Source organism: Palaemon carinicauda, chromosome 42 (assembly GCF_036898095.1).
Source record: "Palaemon carinicauda isolate YSFRI2023 chromosome 42, ASM3689809v2, whole genome shotgun sequence".
NCBI lineage: Eukaryota > Metazoa > Arthropoda > Malacostraca > Decapoda > Palaemonidae > Palaemon > Palaemon carinicauda.
This window is the reverse complement of record NC_090766.1, coordinates 52,798,727-52,814,160: the sequence shown is the minus strand read 5'-3', so window position 1 is coordinate 52,814,160 and position 15,434 is coordinate 52,798,727. Positions and strand designations below refer to the sequence as shown.

Genomic DNA, 15,434 nt, shown 5'->3' with positions numbered 1-15,434 from the left:
TCGGCAATTTGTGGGAGATTTGTGGTTTCCAGTGTACCTCTTGATGTACCCTTTCACACCAAGTATGACTACTCTCCCTTACACGAGGGACGGGGAGAGACTGAGTAATTGCACGTCTGGCGATGACGCTGAGCGTGTCAGGAAGGAAACACTTACATATATGTAGCCAGGAAAATTTCTCTTTATCATATAGGGAAGATTATTATTATCATTATTATTATTATTATTATTATTTTTATTATTATTATTATTAACCAACCTGCACCAATGCTTGGAAAAGAGTACTACAACCCCTATTAAAAGCCTCTTAAAAGTAAAGAACGGATTTTGAGCGAAGCGAAAAAATCTATTTTTGGGTGAGATAGCCATGGCGTCCTGATGGAAGGTTCCTGTTTGGTAGCTTCCTTGGGTATAAGACTACTAAGATATTCCCAGAGAATTTAACCACAGGTTATCACAGAATTCTAACTTCTGGAGCGAGTATCTCAAAGGTTTCCCTTTAAGACATCGTAATACAACAGGGGACACGCATGTCTGGTCGTGCCACATAGCTATCTCCACCCCGAACAGGGTTAACGCTTCGGTGTGTAAGGGCTGAGAATAGCTGGGAGCCGTTCCACAGCTAATCTCACTCGTGGCTACTACTGATACTCGAGACGTAAACAAACGGACGCCATTGCTCTAATGACGTCACGAGCGTCTTTATCCTGGCGCCAGTTGCTGCCCATCACCATGATACAATTGTGTAGGGTGGGAACAAACTGACGAAGTAGTAGGGAGGGTCCATCAGGACGCCATGGCTATCTCACCCAAAAATAGATTTTTCGCTTCGCTCAAAATCCGTTTTTTGGGCTCAAGCCATGGCGTCCTGATGGAAGAGTACCAGAGAATCAATGTATCGTGGTAGATTTTCCCCCAGAGTTAAGTGCCTAGGCATTGACAAAATAGCAAAGTAATCTTAGGTAAGAACCATAGGAACGAAGTATCCTGCCCCCCATTGGTAGGAAGTTCCCATGGGCTATGCCGACGTCAAAGTGGTATTGAAGGGCTATTCATCTTGACAGAAGAGCTTTTTAAGAGCTTAGAGATGAAGCAGAATGTTTGATATTTGTATAGGAACATTCTGAGTAGGCCAGTGGTGGTTGGGCACTGTGTGTAGGGTTCATCTCCTGATTATCAGAAGTAAGTATTCGAGTAGGAACCTTACTGAGACAAGGTGAATATAATTTAAGAATAGACATCTTAAATTCTTCATGACCATAAGAAAGGAGGAATAAATAAAACTATGACAGTATGTATTTCATAGTAAGTAGGAGCTGAAAGAGACGCACAAGTAATAAAATAGAAATTTTATTTCACAATGCAGAAAATAAGTAATTTACAGCAAAAAGTAAAGTTCATTTACAGTAATAATAATGTACATAGAAATAAAGGCTTGCTCTTGAATCTGAAAGGGAATTTCAGGATTAGTAGGTACTCGTTCTCGAGGAACGCAAGTCTTTAAATAACACATCATGCTCAAGGCATGCGGCACTTGTGTAACACTATGACATTCCACCTGGGATAAGAACAGTTATAAAAGCACTAAGTGTTTTTAGACATCACTATGAATCACTCGAGGGTCAACATAGGCACCCGAAGAGTTAGAGTCCCAAGTAACTCACTGTTCTACGCAGAGTCAGGTGCAGGTTTCATAACACTACCTGCGGCTACCACAAAATGTTTGATTTCGTGCACTTGTTTCGCATAATGTTTAAAGAAAACTCGCGAGGACTTCCAGCCCGTAAAGTTCTTAAGGCTCTCGAAGTCCATGCTCTGAAAGAAGTTCAGAGAAGATGCCACTTTTCTAGGATCATGACCAGCGGGTGTACTGTTCGGATCCGCTCTGCGAATGAAGTAGGTGATTTTCGCTCTTAATTGTTTCAGTGACAGGTCGCTGCCCGATGTTTCTCCTTTGAAGAGTTGGCCTCCACCAAAGTTTGAAGTTCTGCGAAGATAGACCTTGAGACTCTCTACTGGACATAGAGAGACATCCTCCTTCAGGGGGCATATTCTCCAAGGGCCCCATCTTTTGGTGGGTAATTCATTTTTGGCGAGAAACGTCGGATCGGGGGAGAGGGTCACTTCTCCTGAATCAGCAAACAGGATGTGTCCCTCTTCTCTTGATAATGCCACTATTTCGCTGACTCGAGCTCCCGAGGCGAGAGCAAATAAAAATATAACTTTCTGAGTCAGATCCTTGAGGGGGCATGAATCATTGTCCAAGTTGGAGGCGAAATGGAGCACCTTGTCTAGTGACCAGGAGATCGGTTTCGGAGGGGGTGCTGGGCGTAGGCGAGCACATGCTTTCGGCAGTTTGTTAAAGATGTCGTTGGACAGATCAATTTGGAAAGCATATAGAATTGGTCTAGTCAAAGCCGATTTGCAAGTTGAGATCGTATTGGCTGCTAATCCTTGTCCATGAAGGTGAATGAAGAAGGACATACAGAAATCAATGGTGATTTCTTTAGGATTTTTTGCTTTAACAAAGGAGACCCATTTCCTCCAGGATGATTCGTATTGCCGTCTCGTGGATTCGGTCTTGTATTCCTCTAGGAAGTCTAGACTTTTCTTCGAGATCCCAAACCTCTTCTTTGCGGCAAGGGAGAGAAAATCATGAGATGAAGGTCCTTGATTTTCGATGATGAAGCGAAGACAGTCGACTTCTGTACTTGTTGAGAGAGAACTGGGCCCGGGAGAGGGATCAGCTTGGGCTGCAGCTCCAGGACCAGGGGGTACCAGTTGCTCCGGGGCCACTTGGGAGCCACTAGGGCCGCTGTCCCTTTGAAGGTTCTCAGTTTGGAGAGGACTTTCAACAGAAGGTTGGTGGGAGGGAACAGGTATATCTTCGACCATCTGTTCCAGTCCAGTGACATGGCGTCCACCGCTTCTGCTTTGGGGTCCTCGTACGGGGCTACGTACAGAGGAAGTTGATTGTTGTCGCTCGTTGCAAAGAGATCTATCTGAAGTTCTGGGACTTGATTGGAGATGAAGGAGAATGATCTTGCGTCTAGAGACCATTCCGACTCTATCGGGTTTGTCCGAGATAGAGCATCCGCTGTCACGTTGCGGAATCCTTGTAGGTGAACTGCAGACAGGTGCCACTTCTTCTTCTCCGCCAGACGGAAGATTGGGAGAAGCACCTGATTTATCTGGGGCGATCTTGAGCCCTGGCGATTGAGACAACGAACTACCACCGAGTTGTCTAGGGTTAGACGGATGTGGATCGAGGGTGGCGGGGATAACTTCTTCAGAGTAAGAAGGACCGCCATGGCCTCCAAGATGTTTATGTGGAACGTCTTGAATAGTGGAGACCAGGTCCCTTGAGCTTGTTTCAGGTGGGAGTGACCTCCCCAGCCCTCCAGTGAGGCATCCGTGTGGATGTTGAGTGATGGAGGAGGGTGTTGGAGAGGAATGGACCTTTTCAGGGCCATTGCTTCCGACCACGGCTCTAGGAGGCGTCGAAGTCTGTTTGGAAGCCGTCTCTTGAGGTCTCTTCGAGCGATGGATGCCGATCGTCTCCAGACTCCCGCGGCATCCTTTAGCTGTGCACGAAGCACTGGGTTTGTCACTGAGGCGAATTGTAGAGAGCCTAGAACTCGTTCCTGCTGTCGTCTTGAAATGCGTTTGGATTTCAGTAGTCGCTTGACAGACCCTGCTATTTCCTTCCTTTTCTTCTGGGGGATGGAAAGGCGGTGTGACTGAAGATTCCAGTGGATTCCCAACCACTGAAACTTCTGAGCCGGAGAGAGGCGAGATTTCTTCTCGTTGATCTTGAATCCCAGGCGTTCTAGGTACTGGGTAACTTCGTCGCAAGACTTTGTACACTCTTCGGGCGAGGGAGCCCAGACTAGCCAGTCGTCGAGGTAGGCCATCACCTGGACGTTTCTTAGGCGGAGCTGTTGTACTATGGCATCCGCCAGCTTTGTGAAGATCCGAGGAGCCACATTGAGGCCGAATGGCATGGCCCTGAAGGCGTAGCTTTTCCTTTGGAGTCGAAATCCTAGGTAGGAGGAAGCGTGATGGTTCATTGGAATGTGCCAATAGGCATCCGCCAGGTCTATAGAGACCGTGTAGGAACCCTGAGGCAGAAGGGTCCTTATTTGTTGAAGCGTCAGCATCTTGAATTTGTTGTTCTCTATGAACTTGTTGAGGGGGGATAAGTCCAGAATGACTCTGAGCTTGTCTGAGTCCTTCTTGGGAACGCAAAACAGTCTCCCTTGGAACCTGGTGGACTTTACCTTCCTTATCACCTTCTTGTTCAAGAGGTCTAGAACATATTCTTCCAGAATGGGGGTTGATGGTTGAAAGAACCGCTGGAAGATTGGGGGTGGTTGCACCCAACTCCAGCCTAGACCGTTCTTGATGATGCTGTGTGCCCAAGGATCGAAGGTCCAACGATCCTGGAATTGGCGGAGTCTTCCTCCCACCGGAAGCACTTCATTGCTTCTGGTGTCCCGAGGACTTGTTGCCTCGGCCGCTAGCTCCCTTTCCTCCTCTACCTCTGGAGGGACGACGAGAGGCGTCTCTGCTTGCACCCCTGGACGAGCCTCTACCTCTGGCATGAAAGGTAGTGGATGACTGCTCAAAGGCAGGGGTGAAGACCGGTGACTGTGACAACACCGGTTGGGGGACCAACTGAAAGGTCTGTTGTGGTTGGGCAACCACTTGGGAGGTAGCGGGTCCCGGAAACTGACGTCGTTGTTGACGTTGCTGGGGTTTCGGCTTCTGAGGTTTCCTCTTAGGCTGAGGTCCATCGTCCTGAGAGGTTTTCCTTTTTCTGGACATGCCCCACTTGTGGAGAAGGTTCCTATTCTCCGTGGCGGCTCTGTCAGTTATTTCCTTGACAAGGTCAGAAGGAAACAGGTGCTTTCCCCAGATGTTGGAGGAAATCAGCCTCCGGGGTTCGTGTTTCACGGTGGCACCGACAAACACGAATTCACGACAGGCTCTACGAGCCTTTATGAAATGGTACAAGTCCTTCATTACCGTGAGTAAGTGGGATTTGGCCAGTACCATGTAGTGATCGGGTACCGCTGTGTCACAGGCCATTACTTCAAGTTGGACTTGATGAGAAAGCGAAGCTGCAAGCCTCTCCTTCGTGTCTTGTTCCCGGCGAAGGAGGTGGTCGTTGAGCTTAGGGAGGTCTTCATTAAACTGACGTCCGGCGACGTCAGGATCGAGCCTACCCACGACGAAAGTATGTTGGACATCTTTCCATTGCCTAGTGTCAGGGGGTGTCACGATGGAGAAGGGTCTGCACTCCTCCAGTGCAGGGCAGGGTTTCCCTTCTTCCGCCGCTTTAAGGCATGCAGCTAAGGCCTTTTCCAGAAATGGAAGAATCGCAGTGTCAGGTGCGACATAGGTAGGATGCTTCTTGCTCAAGGCAGGAAGCTTAGAGCAGGTAAAGCCCCTGCTCTTAAATGCGTTGGCTAGCATAGCTTGGGCCTTTGCGAGATCGAACACTATCTCTTCTTTAGGTTCGGTCTCCTCCTTCGAGGCAGGTTCAGCACGAAGTCGGACGTAACAGTCCGGGTAGGCCTCGAAGCTTGGGAAGAACTCCACATCTTCCAACGGGACCGTGCCGATCTTGTCGCTAACAAAGATCCTGCCGGTTGCAATAACCATATGCTCTGCATACCTCCACGGGTTGGCATGAGAGCAAGCTGGGAGATCCTTGACCGAGATCTTCTTCGTGTCTCTGGATCCAATCATAGACCTGATGGACTCCTGGTTCTCCTTCAGTCTGTCGTCCATGACAGCTCTAATCAGTCGGATCAGTTCTTGGGTGGAAGAGGAAGGATCCGGGGTCGAGGAGGTAGACGGAAGGGACAATTCCGTCGGTGTAGGAGTAGGCGGAGGGATGGACGAGGGAGTAGCTCCAATCTCCGACTCGGTGTATTCCACCTTGTCTTCGTCCTCTTCGGCTCCTTGAGCCATAAGCGTCTTCTCCGTGTCTTCCGAGACGTCGGAGATCCGTTCATCATCCTCAGAATCCAAACGGCACTCGTGCATGGACTGAGCCATGACCACATCAGGTTCCACTGAAATTTGGACAGTGGGGATTGCTTCCTTTGGAACCACTGAATCAGGGGAGGCCTTAGGGAACAACAGGGACCTCAGTTCTTCGGTGGCCAGGTACGGTCCAGTAGCATTCCTCTGAAAACCACGCACCCACTTGCGCAGTTTCTCACGAGCAATGTCTCTAACCTCCGCTGAGGGAGGGTTATGGAAGGCCTCAACTAGATAGGCCTGGCAGACCGTACATTCCAGTGGATTCCAGAACTTCCAATCCCCTTTCTTGTCTGAGCAAGGGGCGTGAGTCCTGCACGCCGTATGTCCGTAAAACTGGGAGCGTTTCACAGCACAGTAGGCGAAATCGCACTTCATCTGCTCCTCCTGTGGAAGAAAGAGAAAATGAGTATGGGGGAGCCATAGGAATGGCTCTTAAATTAAGTTAACATTAATCATTAATTTTAACTTAAGGAAGGTGTGATGCATAGAGAATGAAACAGTAAAGTAGACACGCTCCATGCATCTCGCCCGGCTGGTTACCATAGGCTGGTCCTGGGATAATCCAAATGACCTAGATCATTGGATATAGTTTCCTAGGATTCCCATTATAATGGAACTCCATGGAAAGCCAAGGACAAGGTTGGGATCGAATTCATTCGGTTCCCAGATAAGAGCCAGAAGGCCTCATTAAGGGTAATTGCTTCTGGCAACCAGCCGCGCTAAGATGCACATAGCATGCTGGAAATAGAAGAATGCAAAGAGACAGCATGATCACTAATAGAGCAGTACTAGGTACTGATCTTAGAAGCAAAGCAGCTTATCTATTTGCAAGGTAGGGCTATCTAGTCTTATGATAGCTAAAGAGAGGGGGTGCAAGTATTCTTGACGCCTCCGGGGCATCCGGCAGCCGCCGGCACGCCGGAGCTCGCTCCAGCATAGATTCTGGCATTAGAACAGACAATTTTCAAAGTCAGTTAGATACCAGGATGGCGGCCGCCGGCACAACGGCGGCACGCCGGCAGGGAGCGGCGGCTCCGGCAGCCGGAGGATGCCGGATTGGTGACGGGTAAGGATGGTACAGGTAGTATCGGGTTGCCGGCAGTATATGCCGGCACTCCGGAGATCGACCGGCAAGCGGACGATTAGATAGGAGTAGGAGAGCCGCCGGTAGTAGCCGGCGGCAGCCGGCAGTCCCTCGGTACACGGGGGGCTGGGGGCAAGGGTAGGGAAGTCACCAAGAGGGAGGCAGGTATTGCCGGCAGTAGAGGCGGCAAGAGACCGGCACCCGGATAGAGAGAGAGACAGGGGGAGGGGGGAAGGGATGTAGGAAGTACCGTCAGGGTTCCAGACATCCCTCCCCCTCCCTGAGGGGGTGTACCCATGATAGAGACAGGCTCTAGCATCCAAGCAGGGGTCACTAGGGACCGGGAGCAGGTAGCCCAAGGGAGGGCTAGGGAACACCCAAGAGGGGTGGGGGGAGACTCCCCTATGCAGAGCTACACTAGTAACTAACCTTATAGGACACTATGAAGGTATATGTACCAGAGCGGACAGCACAGGGAAGCTCGGGTAGCCCTACTCTTCCACCCTAAGGAGGAATTGTAGGACAGGGGACAGATGAGTATAAACTAACCTAAGCATAGGCTAGGCTATACAAGAGATAGGTGGGGAGGGAGAAGAGAGGGGTCTTCCCAGGAAGGGTTTCTGTACCAGAGCGGCCACAAAGGGAAGGGAGGACACTCCCTAACCTAAGATTAGGCTGATCAGCTAAAAACGATGCAAGAGTACAGTTTCAGCATGGAACAGAGAAACCTTCCTAACCCGGCCTAGATCAGGGCTAAAAGTCCTGAACTAGGCAAGGAAGAAGACATATCGCTATCGCAGGAAAGTCGTAGACTATCCTAGCCATAGAGGTAGGCTAGCCTAACCTCACTCTCAGACGCAATCCTAAAGGGGGTTCATTCCTTTAGGGAGGACTGAGAGGCGATATAATACTCTATTAGACAATAAATCCCTTTACTCAGAAAAGGGATCAAGGCTAAATAGAGGGAGTGCCAAGGCAGGGGATGAAGGAAGCATATAGGGGTCCTAAGGTTAGGTTAGGCTAGAAAGAATCACTGACTAGCCTATTCCCTATATGGTCCCTGAAGGCGAAAACATTTGCATCACTAGTCAAAAGTATTGTAAAATAATAATGCCACTATCTTCATAACTTAGTCTAGGATCACTGATAAATCATGCATGAACACTTGTATATAGGCTCCTGGCCTGGGGGCTATAGTAGCCGACTGGTATGAGGTCAATCGATGACCGATAAAAAGCGTCTAACACGATATAAAAGTTCCTAGCTATGAAGACTAAATAAACTAATGTATTCGATTAGTATATAATGCCGGAAGCGTTGTTGTGGCTAACTAAATAAGACATGCAGAACAACAACGACGCCATAAAATGGCGGGTCCGGTAGAGGCACAGCTCCGCCACAAAACATCAATTATTTCGCGAAATAATATTTACTTTACGGCCAGAGCTTAATTAAACAATACTGGAACCTTGTACTCAACTTTCCAGAAGAAGGCGAGGCTGAAGGTAACGACATAGCGAAGATGCAAAACGATAAAGTTCACACAAGGGAAAATCCGTCTCAGTAGGGCAGCTACTAAACAAAGGATAAAGACGCTCGTGACGTCATTAGAGCAATGGCGTCCGTTTGTTTACGTCTCGAGTATCAGTAGTAGCCACGAGTGAGATTAGCTGTGGAACGGCTCCCAGCTATTCTCAGCCCTTACACACCGAAGCGTTAACCCTGTTCGGGGTGGAGATAGCTATGTGGCACGACCAGACATGCGTGTCCCCTGTTGTATTACGATGTCTTAAAGGGAAACCTTTGAGATACTCGCTCCAGAAGTTAGAATTCTGTGATAACCTGTGGTTAAATTCTCTGGGAATATCTTAGTAGTCTTATACCCAAGGAAGCTACCAAACAGGAACCTTCCATCAGGACGCCATGGCTTGAGCCCAAAAAATAAAGTATAGGGTTGTGGTGGTCTGTTGGTAACGTCCCAGCCGGGTGATCGCCAAACTGGAATTAGAGTCGCGCTCAAACTTGTTAGTTCCTTTGGTCCCTGCAACGTTACCGTCCGTGTGAGCTAAGGATGATGGGTGGGTGGGTTTGGGCAGCCTATAGGTCTATCTGCTGAGTCATCGGCAGCCATTGCATGGCCCTCCCTGATCCTAGCCTGGATGGCGGGGGGGGGGGGGGGGGGGGGGGGGGCTTGGCCGCTGACCATATGTATATATGGTCAGTCTCTAGGGCATTGCCCTGCTTGTGAGGGCAATGTCACTGTCCCTTGCCTCTGCCATTCATGAGTGGCCTTCAAACCTTTAAATAGAAAGCCCTTGTATCCAATTCGAACCTGTGACATGGATTCGAAACGAGGGATTTAAAGACCTGTTTGAAAAAAGGATATATGACCTAGGACTAATTACACTAAATACGGCTGATGGGACCTTTCAAAAAATAAGCCAGTCTGATGATAAATTTCTACTGATAGAGTTTCGAATTCTGAATTGTGGTTGTGCGAGAATTTGTATGTTCGAAGGACTAAAATTAGACTTATTGTTGTGGGGGAAATATGGATTTCCTTCGTGCTTTGGCCAATTGTTATTTATTTCAGCCTTTTTCCTGTTGCATATTTTATTTCAGTCTTTTTTCCGGATGCATATTTTATTTCAGTCTTTTTCCTGATGCATATTATGCATATTTTATTTCAGTCTTTTTCCTGGTGCATATTTTATTTGTCTTTTATGTGGCATATTTTATTTCAGTCTTTTTCCTGTTGCATGTTTTATTTCAAGTTTTTTTTTCTGTGGCATATATTATTTCAGTTTTTTTCTGTGGCATATTTTATTTCAGTTTTTTTCTGTTGCATATTTTATTTCAGTCTTTTTCCCGTTGCATATTTTATTTCAGCCTTTTTCCTGTTGCATATTTTATTTGTCTTTTTCCTGTTGCATATTTTATTTCAGTCTTTCCTGTTGCATATTTTATTTCAGCCTTTTTCCCGTTGCATATTTTATTTCAGCCTTTTTCCTGTTGCATATTTTATTTGTCTTTTTCCTGTTGCATATTTTATTTCAGTCTATTTCCTGTTGCATATTTTATTTCCCCTTTATTTGTTGCCGGTTCAGATGGATTTGTACATGTCATCATTGTTTTTTACCGCTTATAATTACTATATTAGTGTACGCGAGCCGTCAAAAATGACTGCTGAATATTTACGTAGAAATGCACACACACGCACTCCATTCTCACCAGGGTCTGACTATTTCATGTACCCTCCCCCCCCTTACAGAAGGGACTGAGAGAGCTGAAAGTGATCATATATATATATATATATATATATATATATATATATATATATATATATATATATATATATATATATATATATATATATATATATATATCCACACACTTTCTCTTTATTATGTAGGTGAGATCATTTTTTATTCAGTATATTTAATATATATATATATATATATATATATATATATATATATATATATATATATATATATATATATATATATATATATATATATGCGTAAAAATCAGGAAAACGTGATGCTCAGATGCAGAAGAACCACAGGGAAGAAGTATCACGAAACTAGTCAGGACTTAATCGTATATTTCGTATTTTCATTTTCCCTGTGGTTCTTCTGCGCATATATATATATATATATATATATATATATATATATATATATATATATATATATATATATATATATATATATATATCCCCTAAATTTATTCGGACTAGCTCTGGAAGAGTCGTCCTTGACTCATTGGGCCGGCAAATCTCATTTTAATTATGATTGTAATTCCTTGGAGCCAACCCCGCTTTGTTTCTCAAAAATGGCAGAAGGCTTGTTGGGGGGGGGGGGGGGGCATTGCTTGGGTGTCATTGCGTTATCTGTAATTAGAGTAAATTATAATGGAATTGCATTTTCTTTTTCCACATAATTATTATAATTGTTATTATTATTATTATTATTTAGTATTATTATTATTCTAATTATTATTATAAATATCTAAGCTACATCCCTAGTTGGAAAAGCAAGGTGCTATAAGCCCAAGGGCTCCAACAGGAAAAAATAGCCCAGTGAGGAAAGGAAATAAGGAAATAAATAAACGATATGAGAAGAAATTAACAATTGAAATAAAATATTTTGATAAAAATGACATCAACACAGATATTTCATATATAAACTATAAAAAGACCATGTCAAGACAGAAGGCAAAATATTGCTTCTGTTAAATATCTGAAGGCTTATTTTATTTGTATTGCTATTTACACACACACTAAGATTTTAAATTGGTTAAAGAGATAGCATTGATGATAATTAAAGAGTTTCTATAGTAAATTAGATTTAATGTTATGGAAATGGGTTTTCAAAAGGGACTTAATAATATTGAAAACATATAAGCAAAGTGTTCATTATGAAGAGAAAGTGGTGGAGAAAAGAGTTTGCTTAATTATGTGCAGAGTATGTAAAAATATGTAAAGATTATGTGAAAACTTGAAGTAGATGATGAATGGAGAAGTATTGGATTAGAATCTCAAGATAGAGACAACTAGCGAAATCTAATCGAAGCCCTTTGCGTCAATAGACGTAGGAGGTGATGATGATAATGATGATGTAAAAAACTGGAGAGACGAGGAAAGACTGAAGTTACATATGGGCATTATTTGTTGAAGCAAAAGATTAGATAGATAATAAGTTAGACAGAAATGTTTTAAAATACCGTTGTAGAAGCAAAGTAGTTAGGGGGAAAGTTACTTTTATGTTGTGGACTATGTGGTAACGTCCCTGACTGGTGAACGCCAGACTGGGGATCGAGTCCCTCTCAAACTTGTTAGTTTCTTTGGTCGTTGCAACCTTGCCATCATTGTAAGCTAATGAGGAGTTTCTGGGAGAGCCTGTAGGTCTATCTGCCGAGTCACCATCAGCCATTGCCTGGCCTTCCTTGGTCTTAGCTAGGCTGCAGAGGGACCTTGAGCGCTGATCATATGTATATATGGTCAGTCTCTAGGACATTGTCCTGCTTAATAGGGCAATGTCACTGTCCCTTGCCTCTGCCATTCATGAGCGGCCTTTAATCATTTAAAGGAGAAAGTGAGTTAGAATTCATAGGATGCAATTAAAGAAAAAAAAAGGGTTAAGTTATTAGTATGATAAATCTGCCTCATATATGTAACATTATGAAAATGGAAAAGAAAAAAAAACACACAATATGTAGAAGAGGTAGAAATGTTAATGTAGGTCCGAAAAATGGGAGATAATAGGTTGGTATAATAAAGAATATACGATTGTGTAGTTGTTGCTGGAGGGAGAAATCTAAAAAGCATTGGTAGATTGTGTAAAGATATTGACAGATATCAAGAGTGCGAGTGTATGCAAGATTGAGATGAATGGTGTGTGTGTGTGTGTATGTGTGTGTGTGTGTGTGTGTTTGAAGGGTGGTTAACACATTACTGATGACCCTTCTTCTCAGGGTGTGTTGCTGACCATCGTTCAGGTGATTTTTACTCAGGAACCCCCTCCCCTCCCACCTCGTTATACACTCAGGGTGTGTGTTGACTCTTCGTTTAACTCTGAAAATATCTTTTAAGAGTTTTGAATATTTTACTGGTTGAAAAAATTCAAACTTATTTGTGCAAGGCCTTTTAAAGACTAATGCACCTTCAGTTAGAATACTCTGAGGTACAGTTGCCTCAAGCTATTTGCCAAGTTTCTCTCTCTCTCTCTCTCTCTCTCTCTCTCTCTCTCTCTCTCTCTCTCTCTCTCTCTCTCTCTCTCTCTCTTTGTATGTGCGTGTTAAAGAAGAATAGAATATCTGAGTTTGGCCTCTACCGACAAAGGGACCGGACTTTTCTTTCTCTCTGTATCTGTTTGTCTGGGACTCCATCGTTGTGTCTCAACACCTGAACTTGCTCGTCCATTAGTGTGTCTTTCACATTCGCCTTTACAAATGCAACTTTTCGTTAGTTGAAACGATGTTAGTCATACGTGGTTTTCAAACAAACCAATATAGTTGGGTACAAAAATTCATGGCGCACCTCTGAGGAAACGCATAGAGCAACACCCTCACTGCGGGGCAAGTTCCTGAGTTTAGTCCAGCCTACCACCTCTGTCATCACTCCCTACGCTATCATTTTGGTCACTCAACGCGAAATTAAGTGTGATAGGGTGCATTTCCCCAAAACAAGGTGTGCCAAGAATTCTTATGTACATCCGTACATGGACGTGCTTGAAAATATATTATTCGTTTGTTCGTTAGTGCGTCTGTCACCTGCATTGTTCCTCTCTAGATTATTTCAGTTAAACCTAGTTCGGAGGTTGAACATCATGCGTAGACGAGCATGAAGGGATGAACTGTTGGATTTTATTGATCAACGGGCTTTTGGAGATCAGTTTTTTTTTTAATTTGGTAAAGAAAATATATTGTATTCATATCTCATTTGTGACTGGTGATAATGACTAGAGTACAAATAAATCAATGTGTGAATTAGGCTCAAACCCTTACCAATGATTATAATTTTTTTTAATTATCCAATATTTTCCTTCAAGATTTACAATTTAAAAAAAAAATATATATATATAATTGAAACCCTACAATTGACATAAAGAATAATTTTAAACGTCTTGATGAATACGTTATAGGTTTATATGTTTTTCCCATTCCATTAACTCCTCAAAATCTAAAACGCAGCATATGCGTAGGTAACCCATACCTGTATTTTACACGTGAACATACTAGCAATACCTTACCTACCAACAACGCTGTTGCAGCAGCACTATACTGCAATCTGGCATCCCTGGCACCGTATGGGAAACCTTTTGCAAACATTTTGTCGAAAGATGTATAGTATATATACTGTATACATTTGATATTTTTCTCCTTACTTTAGCAAATATATTATTTTATATTTTGCCAACACACACACACACATTCTCTCTCTCTCTCTCTCTCTCTCTCTCTCTCTCTCTCTCTCTCTCTCTCTCTCTCTCTCTCTCTCTCTCTCTCTCTCTCTCAGTATATGTATATATATATATATATATATATATATATATATACATATGCAGATATATAATTATATACATGTGACATTTTTACAAACACATGCATATATATATATATATATATATATATATATATATATATATATATATATATACTGTATATACTGTATATATATTTCATTTGTTGATGTCGGCTACCCCACAAAATTGGGGGAAGTGCCTCGGTATATGTATGTATGTATATATATATATATATATATATATATATATATATATATATATATATATATATATATATATGTATATATGTATGTATGTATGTATGTTTGTATGTACTGTATAAATGGTATAAATGCATGAATATATATATATATATATATATATATATATATATATATATATATATATATATATATATATATGTTTGAGATGAAGTGTCTGAGGAGTATGGCTGGTGTATCTCGAGTAGATAGGGTTAGGAACGAAGTGGTGAGGGTGAGAACGGGTGTAAGAAATGAGTTAGCGGCTAGAGTGGATATGAATGTGTTGAGGTGGTTTGGCCATGTTGAGAGAATGGAAAATGGCTGTCTGCTAAAGAAGGTGATGAATGCAAGAGTTGATGGGAGAAGTACAAGAGGAAGGCCAAGGTTTGGGTGGATGGATGGTGTGAAGAAAGCTCTGGGTGATAGGAGGATAGATGTGAGAGAGGCAAGAGAGCGTGCTAGAAATAGGAATGAATGGCGAGCGATTGTGACGCAGTTCCGGTAGGCCCTGCTGCTTCCTCCGGTGCCTTAGATGACCGCGGAGGTAGCAGCAGTAGGGGACTCAGCAGTATGAAGCTTCATCTGTGGTGGAAATGTGGGAGGTTGGGCTGTGGCACCCTAGCAGTACCAGCTGAACTCGGCTGAGTCCCTGGTTAGGCTGGAGGAACGTAGAGAGTAGAGGTCCCCTTTTTGTTTTGTTTCTTGTTGATGTCGGCTACCCCCCAAAATTGGGGGAAGTGCCTTTGGTATATGTATGTGTATGTATGTATATATATATATATATATATATATATATATATATATATATATATATATATATATATATATATATATATTTATATTTATTTATTATATAATGCCCTGATATGGTAGCACACTAATATTGATATTTATCACTATTGTGTTGTAACATCCATCCCATTGGAATGAAAATTTCCCATTTCTGAAACAAAATCATTAAAATGTTGAAAATTTAAATGCAATATGTCAGAAATGAACTGCCCTTATCTTTTATTATTCCAGGGG

General features: G+C 43.3%; 1 protein-coding gene across 1 annotated transcript in view; it reads left to right on the top strand.

Annotated features, from left to right (window-relative positions):
• LOC137633155 (uncharacterized) overlaps positions 1-15,434 on the top strand; it is a 619,863-nt gene that overhangs the window by 548,331 nt on the left and 56,098 nt on the right. The gene's annotated exons all lie outside the window — the stretch shown is intronic.